The sequence below is a fragment of the Prunus dulcis genome, chromosome 6, assembly GCF_902201215.1.
Source record: "Prunus dulcis chromosome 6, ALMONDv2, whole genome shotgun sequence".
Lineage (NCBI taxonomy): Eukaryota > Viridiplantae > Streptophyta > Magnoliopsida > Rosales > Rosaceae > Prunus > Prunus dulcis.
In genome coordinates this window covers 12,341,676-12,352,189 of record NC_047655.1, presented here as the reverse complement: position 1 = coordinate 12,352,189, position 10,514 = coordinate 12,341,676, and the positions used below count along the sequence as shown (strand labels likewise).

Below are 10,514 nucleotides of genomic sequence, written 5' to 3'. Positions count from 1 at the left end.
CTGGACAGAACTACCAATTTTGTACTGTGAAAAATTGTGAAGTCCTCACCAGTCTGAGGCAAGAAAAGAACTTACTTGGGAGATATTCCTCACCCAAATTCACAATTGCTTGTTTAAGAATTAGTAACTTGGGCGCGAGTTATCTATTTTTTAGAAGTTTGCTAAGGTTTTGAACTGCTAGCAGTGACACGCTCACGCACAAAGGAAAGTTGACTTGTTGACTACCAATGGTTGTCAAGCCAATGTGGAACTTTACCCTACTATCACAGGATTAAAATCAAAATGGGTGAACACAATATTACAGATATGACACGTATATGTTGACAACCTTGTTTTATTAATTTTATAATTTTTTTTATACATTTAAACATTACAAGAAAAAAAGTTAATGTTCCAAATTATATATATTTAAAAAATTAAATACATTTAAAACATTAAATTTTTTTTTTTAAAAAAGAAGGGTTAGTTGGGGTCATTGCGCCTTTAATATCAACCCTTGGATTGCAGTTGCACAAGATGTTCCCCTGATCACGCCCAAGCGTGATATTTCCTCTTGTTGGGCAACACATGTGTTGAGCCCATCAAAAAAATTTGGCATGGTTGGAAGCCTAAAGGGTTAAATGTGGCCTTCAAAATTTGGCCAATTTTTTTTATTTTAGCATGACTTTGCTGCTTAAAGTTGAGGAGGATCTCCTCCTAAAAATCAATAGGGTTTTGACACTTGTCAAATTTGAGCAACATTGACAAAGTTAATATTAAAATAATTAAACATGACCATATTGGTTGTTGTTTGGGCCTAAATTTGGCATGCCAAAAGATCAAAAGACAAGCCCATGATGAAATTATCCGCTCAGCCCAAAAGCTTGGGGACAACAAAATGAGGATCCAGACGGGTTGGGCTTTACGCCAGGATGTCGAAAACGAAAAACCCCAGCCCAAGTAAAACCAAAAATTGTCATTTTAGCCCATAAATTCCTGTTGAACTCAAGCCCAAAGAAAAAAAACACACTCACGTGGCTACCTCACCTTTGGAAAGTCAGCAATTCCAACTAAGGATTTTATGTGAGAAGAGACATCTCTGAAACGCTGCCAAAAGATCAAAAAGCCCATCTATATTCAAAGATTTTCTGCTCCAAAGCAATACATCATCTTCCAAGGAATTCGCAGGTCACGTTTTCTCAGTTAGGGCGAGAAACAGGGAAATGTTCAGGAAATACAGAGGAAAACCAAACCGCCATAAAAAGCCCACACATGCGGTGGCATTGGTTGAAACAAAAGCAGCCGCCCCAGGAAACCAGGGAAGGGATCGCTATAGGAAAAGACTACTGAGAGCCTATCTGCCATAATTGATAAAAATCTTTTCTGCCTTACGTTTTGAAAGATCTTTTGCCGCCCATTATTTAAAACTTAAACCACCTCCAAAAGAGGATCTCTTATAAAAACAGAAACGGGCAAGAAAGAAGGGACACTCAACTCATCAACTAAAAAAACAACAGCAAGAAAAATAGCCAAGAGCTCACTTGAATTCCAAGAGAAACCAACCTTAGATCAGAATTCCAAGGTTCGGACTTAGAAAATAAGTTTCCCAGAACGAGATCCCTCGTTATAAATTTGGTTCAGCAAAAAGCCAAGACAAGTAGAGTCCGAGTTTTCACAAACGTGGAGACCCCAGAAACCTCAGGAAGAGCCCTGTTCAAGCAGAACAACTCTCGTAGTGCAATCCCCAGCTCATCAGACCATCGAGAATAGCCACTTCTGTCCCTTCCAAGCAGGAGAAGTTGCAGTTCTGCCCATTCAAAAGGCCTCACAAAGCGTGAAGAAAACGTAAAGCTCTGCCAAAATCCAACTTTGGTATCGATTTGCAGGTCAGCCTAGCGATTGAAGTCACAAAGCAGTACGGACCGACCCAGACACGTCCAGTCCAGCCTACATCGGAACCTCCCATTCAGGCATAAACGAAGTTCCGGCGATCTTTTAACTTGTCTAGAGTTACCATGCATATTTATTATCTTGTAAAAGGCAGTTCTGCCTGAAACAGTCCAACTTCTATCAAACACTTTTGGCCAGAACAGCCGTTTGATACTGAGATAAATTGTGGAAGTCCTTACCAGTCTAAGGCAAGAAAAGAACTTACTTGGGAGATATTCCTCACCCAAATTCACAATCGTTTTGTTTTAGAAGTCAGTAACTTGGGGCGCAAGTCATCTTTTCTAAAAAATAGTCTGCTAGAATTTACGTTGCTAGCAGTGGCATGCTCGCACACCAAAGAAAACTGACTTGTTGACCAATACATGGTCTCCAAGCCAGTGGGGAACTTCGCCCTTCCATCACAGGAGCCAAACGCGAAAACGGGTGAACAATTTGGCACGCCCGGTGGGACTTCTCAGTATACATATTTTGACAGAGCCGTTCACAGGTTTACAAATACAGGAAGTTCTAGCCAGAATCCACACTAGATATGGAGGCAAACCAGATGGCTCGCAGGGAAGGTCCCGAGTCAGAAGAAAGCGATGCTAGACAATCAGCTCGCGGCAGCACAGGAAGTAGACGTTCTGGAACTAACTCCAGAAGGATGAATCAAATACAGGAGTCAATACTCCGACAAGAAGTCACGGTCCAAAGGAACCAAGACACTCTCAATGATATGACAGCAATGATGCAGTGGCAGGTTAACAGGCAGTTCCGGAAAGACCGAGAGACCGCCATGGCCAGAATCCCAAACCCTGGCGCTGTAGTACAGCAGTTAGATCTCTCTTACGGTCCTCCGCCAGGACTAGCATGGCCGTATCAGGAGAAACCCTAGTTGCACAGGTAGCTGGAGTACCAGACCTCAGAGAAGTCCAGGCTGGTCCAAGAGAAGGAGTCCTTCCCAATCAAGGACACGAAGCCCCAGCCCGGCTAGATGACCTTGCGCTAGTTCAGCAGAACCAGCCAGAACTTCGGCCCGTTCCACCCTTGGCGGCCCAACACGATCAACCTGTGGCACTTCAGCCAGAACCACCAGCAGTATTGCCATATAGACCCAGAAGGATGGACCCTAATCCATTCCCTCCACCCGCAAGGGGGAGAAGAGGCAGAGGGGGAAACAACCTCTTTGCAAATCATGACAGGAATAGACCGGGGGCAAACTGGAGGAATCACCTAGACATCGAAGAACAGGAAGGGCACAGAGAGGAACCTCCACTCAGACCATACAGAATAGAGCCCGGGATCGATTACATCCAGCCAGAACAGGGACAAAATCTTCCCCCCATCAATGCTTTGAATGACATAGGGGCATTGCAAAGAATGATCAGGGAAATCATGGAACCCGAGGCTAGAAGAGGAGAAAGGCCTACTTACAGAAAACCATATCCAGCCTACATCGATCAAATACCTTTGCCTCCAGGTTTCAAAGTACCAAACTTCACCTTGTTCAACGGGGAGGATCCTCATGCTTCCTCAGTTGAACATATAGGCAGGTTCTCCGTCCAATGCATAGCTATTGAGAACAACCCTCTGTTGAAATTAAGACTTTTCGGCAATTCTCTCTCTGGACAGGCTTTCACCTGGTATACCAGCCTGCCAGCTAATTCTGTGCAAACTTGGGAACAGATGGAAAACGTCTTCCATGACTATTATTACAGGATCCAGCCAGAAGTCACCATTAGTGATCTAGCTTCCCTCAAACAAAGCGAGGATGAACCGGCCCAAGACTTCATAGCCAGGTTCAGGAAGCTCAAAATGAAGTGCCGAATCCCCATGGAGGAGAGACATTTCATCCAAATGGCCCAAGCCGCCCTTAAAATCTCTCTCAGGAAGAGGTTCGATGGAATATTGTTCGGGGACCTGGCAGAACTGGCTGATAAGGCATCCAAATATGAGGAATTACTCAGGGAAGAACAACAGAGAAGGAACTCCTCTAAAGGTACTTATTACAAAACCCCTTCTTCTTCAGTCCACCTAATTGGGGTAGAGTCACAGGAAGATTCAGAAGAGTCAGAAGAGAAAGAGGTTTCAGTGGCAGAAATGGCGAAACTCAAACATCCCATTAGTTGCAAAGCCCTTACAAAGCCACCTAAAGACCAAAAGCCCCCACCGTTCACAGGAGGATTCGTTCCCAACAAGCCAATGCAGAACAAGGTTTACTCTTTTGATTTAACCAAGGTTGATGCTTTGTTCGATGAAATGCTGCTGCAGAAGGCAATAGAAACGCCCCACAGAATACCCAAGCCGGAAGAACTCAAGGGCAGACAGTACTGCAGGTGGCACAACTCTTGGAACCATTCTACCAATAGTTGTGTCATTTTCAGGGACGTGATACAAGAAGGGATAACGGCAGGAAGGTTGAAACTGGCAGAAAAACCTCCATCGGTCACGACAGATCCTTTCCCTCAACCACAAGTCAATATGGTCAACTTGAATTGGCCAGAACAGAGGGAAACTCAGCCAATGACAGATGCCGGTTGCAGCAGAAGCAGAAGAATCATAAGAGAAACCAGTCAAAGACCAAGAGCCACCATCTCGGCTGGGGTAGTGCTTTGTAGCAGGTGCAAATGTGAAACAGAGCTAGAAGTGGTTCTAGACAGGCAAAATCAGCCCACACCTAGTGTCTTCGATAGGATTGGAACCTCATCCCGAGATAAAACAAGACAGAAGAACTGTTTCAGGCCTACACAATGCAGCGAAAGGAGGACAGAGCAGCCCAGGAAGGAAATATCAATCAAGACACCCGGAAATGAAAAGCCCTTGGCAACGATCATAGAGGGCAGATGGTACTCCGTAGGAAAAAGCGGTAGACCAACTCTGGAGTTAACCAGAACTCAGAAAAGAAGAATCCAGAGGCAATACTGCACATATCTTAAGAGCCAGAATAATACGCAGGTACATCCAGAGACCAATTCTGCCAGGAAAGGAAAGAATCCTGAAGCACTTCCCCAGACAGAACAGAAAGCTTGTCACTCAAGAAAACTACTGGGAAGAGAACCTTCGGCCAGATCTCCCGTCCATCCAGCCTCGTCATCCGGCAGTCATCCCAACATCATTCAGGCACAAGGGGAATCCGAGCCTACCCCGCAGCAAGGGGAAGAAGACCCCACGGAGAATATGAAGAGGAACAATTGGATTACGGAACATTTGCAGAAGGACAGAATGAACCCCTCGGAACTGAAGAACAAGATGACTGGACGGAAGAATACGGGGAAGAACTGATGGAATTTGAGGAAGAATTGGATGCAGAAACAGAAGCTTTTGGCGCAGAGTTAGAGGACTTACTACAGAGTGACTTAGGAGTTAACATGGTATTCATCCTACCAGAAAAATTCAGGGCCGCCGAGGGACAAGAAAGCACCTTGGAAGGAGATGTTTTCTCTCAGGAAAGCTTTGAGTGCAGACTGGCGGAAACAAAGGAGATGCCAGAACAACAGGCAGACAACCCCAGAACAGGCGGAACTGCCAATAACCCAGCTGCGGAGCAGTTTTGTTTCTCCAAACCAACCAGAGAAATGGCAAATCACCTCAGGCCTTTGTTTATAACGGCAAACCTCGGAGGTATTCCTATTTCCAAGATCATGATAGATGGAGGTGCGGCCATTAATCTATTGCCCCACAGAATGCTGAGCAAGATGGGCAGAACAGAGAAGGATTTGATTCCAACACGTTTGACCGTCACCAACTTCGCTGGGGGCATCACAAAAATTCATGGCATCTTAGACGTGGATGTCATAGTCGGAAGCAAAGAATTGAAAATAGCATTCTTTGTGATAGACACCACTTCCACCACTTACAATGCACTACTTGGCAGGGATTGGATTCACCAGAGCCTTTGTGTTCCTTCCACCCTCCACCAGCAGTTAGCACTGTGGAATGAAGAAGGCCATATGGAGATTGTAGAGGCCGATCCACGGCCATTCCTACCCTCTGCCATGTGTCTTGAAGCGAGGTATTATCATGACGACCTCGGTCCTTTCACTTTCTTTGGAGTCAACCAGAACGGCCGCCCCCATGGTGTCACGGCCCAAAGGCTCATTGAAGAAGGTCTAGCCAATTCTCTGGAGGACTGGAATAGACCTTTCTACGCTAAGAACTCTGATGATTAGTCCCAATCAACTGGACAAGGATCGAGCTGCAACAATCCGATCCATCACAAAAAGATTGTTGATATACTGGGAAGAAAGGAAGTTTTTCATACAGAATCCAGCCACCAATATGGCAGAATTCACGCACGAAAGTGCGAAGGAACAAGAAGAGGAAGTTTTACAGGAGGAAGTATTAGATTTTGCACCCGCAGCATTGGATGACTCCCTGCCAGAAGTGGAGGATCCTCTACAAGAAATAAACTTAGGGACAGAAGAAGATCCAAGGCCTACTTTCATCAGCACACTTCTAAAAGAACCACTCAAGTCTGAACTCATGGCACTTTTGCAGGAGTTCAGAGATTGTTTTGCCTGGCATTATCACGAGATGCCAGGACTAGACAGACAGTTAGTAGAACACAAACTGCCAATCAAAGATGGCTACCTTCCAGTTAAACAGGCAAGGAGAAGAATGTCTATGGACACAGAACTGAAGGTCAAAGAAGAGATAGAAAGGCTGCTCAAGGCAGGATTCATCAGACCAGCCATCTATGCCGATTGGCTAGCAAATATTGTACCTGTTCTCAAAAGAAAAACAGGGGCAGTTAGAATCTGTGTGGATTACAGAAATCTGAATGAAGCATCTCCCAAAGACGAATATCCTATGCCAATGGCAGACATGCTAATAGACGGAGCTGCTCATAACCAGATGCTATCTTTCATGGATGGCAATGCAGGTTATAACCAGATCATGATGGCAGAACAAGACATCCACAAGACAGCCTTCATGTGCCCAGGGCATATAGGTGCTTTCGAATATACTGTAATGCCTTTCGGTTTAAGGAATGCGGGTGCTACCTATCAAAGGGCAATGAATTCCATTTTTCATGATATGATAGGACATTCTTTAGAAGTGTACATAGATGATGTGGTGATTAAATCCCCCGAGGAAGGAAACCACATATCAAGTCTAAGGAAGGCATTTCTAAGAATGAGGCAGCACAAGCTAAAAATGAACCCCAAAAAATGTGTTTTTGGAGTTCAGGCAGGAAATTTCTTAGGATTCTTGGTTCACCAGAGAGGCATAGAGGTTGACAAGAATAAAGCAAAGTCCATCATGGAAGCCCTACCACCTCGGAACAAAAAGGAACTTCAGAGTCTCCTAGGAAAAATCAATTTTCTAAGGAGATTCATATCCAATTCTGCAGGAAAGATTCAGCCCTTTCTTCCTTGTTAAGACTAAAGCAGGAACAAACATTCAAGTGGGAAGAACAGCACCAACAGGCTTTCCAGGAAATAAAAGATTACCTCTCAAATCCACCAGTTCTGTCCCCACCAAAGAGAGGCAGACCACTCAAGCTCTATGTATCTGCATCAGAAGTGTCCATTGGAAGTCTGCTAGTCCAAGATAACAAAGAAGGAAAGGAGCAAGCAGTCTACTATCTAAGCAGAACATTAACAGAAGTGGAAAGAAGGTATTCCGCAATAGAAAGGCTTTGTCTGGCCTTGTATTTTACTGCTGTAAAACTCAGACACTATATGCTGCCACACACTATCTACATCATCGCCAAGACAGACTTAATCAAATATATGTTGACAAGACCAATGCTGAGGGGCAGAATTGGGAAATGGACTTTGGCTTTGACAGAATTCACCCTCAGGTATGTCCCCCAGAAAGCTGTCAAAGGGCAAGCTGTGGCAGATTTCCTAGCAGATCACCCAGGAGAGGAAATTGAAAACATGGACTCTTTGGACATAGCAAATGCAAATCTACTAACCAGGGCTCATGTTTGCCTTAACAATCCAATCTATTCGATTCATCTTACACCTTGGAAACTATATTTTGATGGATCAAAGACAGATAAGGCTTCAGGAGCCGGGATTGTTCTGGAAGAACCATTGGGGATCAGACATTGCTATTCCTTCCAGTTAGATTTCCAGTGCACCAACAACAGGGCTGAGTATGAAGCTTTGATTATAGGGCTTGAGATGTTGGTAGAATTAGGAATCCAGTCCGTGGAGATCTTGGGAGATTCAATGCTTGTCTTAAAACAAATTGCTGGAGAATACAAGTGTCTGAATCCTTCCTTGGCTGTATATCTAGTAGCAGCTAGAAATCTGTTGACAGAATTCAGAGAAGCTACTTGGGAACACATCCCAAGGGAAGAGAACTTCGCAGCCAATGAACTGGCTCAGGTAGCATCAGGCATACAAATGCCCGAAGACTGCGTCCAAAGGATCATCAAGATAGGAAGGAAAAGTCTACCATCTGTTCTGACTAGAGGAATGGAGATAGAAGTCAATTCTGCCTTAATCACTAAAGACGATTGGAGGGAGCCTATCATGACTTACTTGCAATATCCCACTCTGCCCTCTGAGAAAAGAGTCAGAATCATGGCTACAAACTACCTCATGTGGAATGAAGATTTGGTCCGAAAAAGTAAGGATGAGGTGCTATTAAGGTGCCTCGGAAAGACAGAATATATGAAAGTCATGGGAGAAACCCATGAGGGGATCTGTGGAGCTCACCAAGGAGGAAGAAAGATGTGCTGGTTAATTAGAAGGTATGGCTACTTCTGGCCAACCATGTTGAAGGATTGCATCAACTATTCCAAGGGATGTGAAGCTTGTCAAAGGCACGGCCCAATCCAGCAAGCTCCTTCTGTTCCCATGAATCCAGTGGTAAAACCATGGCCTTTTAGGGGATGGGCAATGGATCTCATTGGCAAAATCTATCCAGCCAGCAGCCAGCAGCATTGTTTTATCATTATTGCTACTACGACTATTTCACCAAATGGGTAGAGGCCAAGCCAATCAAAACCACAACTTCTCAAGAGATCATCACCTTTATAGAAGAACAGATCATACAAAGATTCGGCATTCCAGAATCAATCACAACTGATAGGGGTTCTTCTTTCATATCTAGGGATATGCTAGATATGGCAGAAACATTCAAGTTCAAACTGCTTCAATCTACCCCTATTATGCTCAAGCTAATGGACAGGCAGAATCAAGTAACAAGGTGATTATCAATATCATCAGGAAGATGCTGGAGAAGAATCCAAAGCAGTGGCATGAAAAGTTATCAGAGACTTTGTGGGCATACAGAACTTCAAAAAGAGAAGCAACTGGCATGACCCCCTATGCTCTAACCTACGGCCATGATGCAATTCTGCCTATGGAGATAGCAGTCCAATCTCTTAGAATTGCTCACCAGCACCATCTCACAGGAGAAGACTACTCTCAAGCCATGTTACTTGAATTAGAAGAATTGGATGCAAGTAGGATTGACACCCTCAACAAACTCTTAGCAGGAAAACAGGCTGTGTCAAGGGCATACAACAAAAGAGTCAGAAACAAGAGTTTTGAAGAGGGAGAAATAGTCTGGAAGGCAATTCTGCCCCTTGGAGCACACATAGCTGGATATGGAAAATGGTCACCTACATGGGAAGGTCCTTTTGTGATTAACCAGATCCTCGGAATGGGGGCATATAGGTTGCAGGACAGAGATGGAGTTATTCACAATGCCCCAATCAATGGCAAATGGTTAAAGAAATTCTACCCAACCATGTGGGATTCACAAGCTGTACAGACAGACCCCGGGATAGAAAAAGAACAAGGCTGACTTTTTCTATTTTCATGAATCTATCTTTGCTTAAAGTTGTTTTGTTTTTACGTTCAATAGTGTATTTTTGTTTCTTATATCAAGGGTAAATAAAGGCAGCAAAATGCTATTTTAAAAGGCAAACAGAATAAACTTTATTTAAAAATAAGCCACCCTAGTGGCAAAGTCTTACAAGCAAACAAGGAAACAAAATTGAAAAAGACTAAAAACCGAATTTTTTGAGGGTTTCTTGCAGGTTCGCCTTCTTGACAGAAAGTTCCTTCTGGAGAAGCACTCCTTGGTGGATCGAGGCTTCTGCAATTTCCAAAGCTGGCCTGGAAGCTGCAACCATGCTCTGCACAAGGAAGGTGGCCTTGGTTTTTGAGCTCAGTCCAGTCCCAAGCCTGTTCTGCACCTCCCTGCACTCTGCCAGTTGTTTTTGAAGCTCTTCAATCTGCTTCTCCAACTTATCCGCAGTAGCCTTGGCCTCCTTATATCCAGTCACCATCTGGTCCAATTCTGCCTTCTGCCTAGCGAAGTCAGCCAGATTGGCTTCGTGTGTAGCTTTGCAAAACTCAGAGGTCTTGAAGGTGGGTTTGAGATCCTCATAGCGATCGTGCAGATTAAGCACATCTCTGGCCAAGCTTAGGCCCATCTCAAGAATAGGCTTTGGAGCCATGTTCTGTCTATGCAGCAGGTCCAGATCTTTCATCAGCTGATCCAGAGCCCCTTTATCCTTCATCAAACTCCAGCTCAGTGGACTGCCAGATTTGTAACCTCTCCATGGCCTCCTGCACTGCTCTAGATTTTGCCTTGCTCGGAGGAGAGCTGAGTTTTTCCAGCCTGTCCAGTTGAGC

The 10,514-nt window shown here is 44.4% G+C and overlaps 1 pseudogene; it reads left to right on the top strand.

The window, feature by feature from the left end:
- Positions 1 to 8,639: 8,639 nt before the first annotated feature.
- Positions 8,640 to 9,678, top strand: LOC117630288 (annotated as a pseudogene).
- Positions 9,679 to 10,514: the final 836 nt, after the last annotated feature.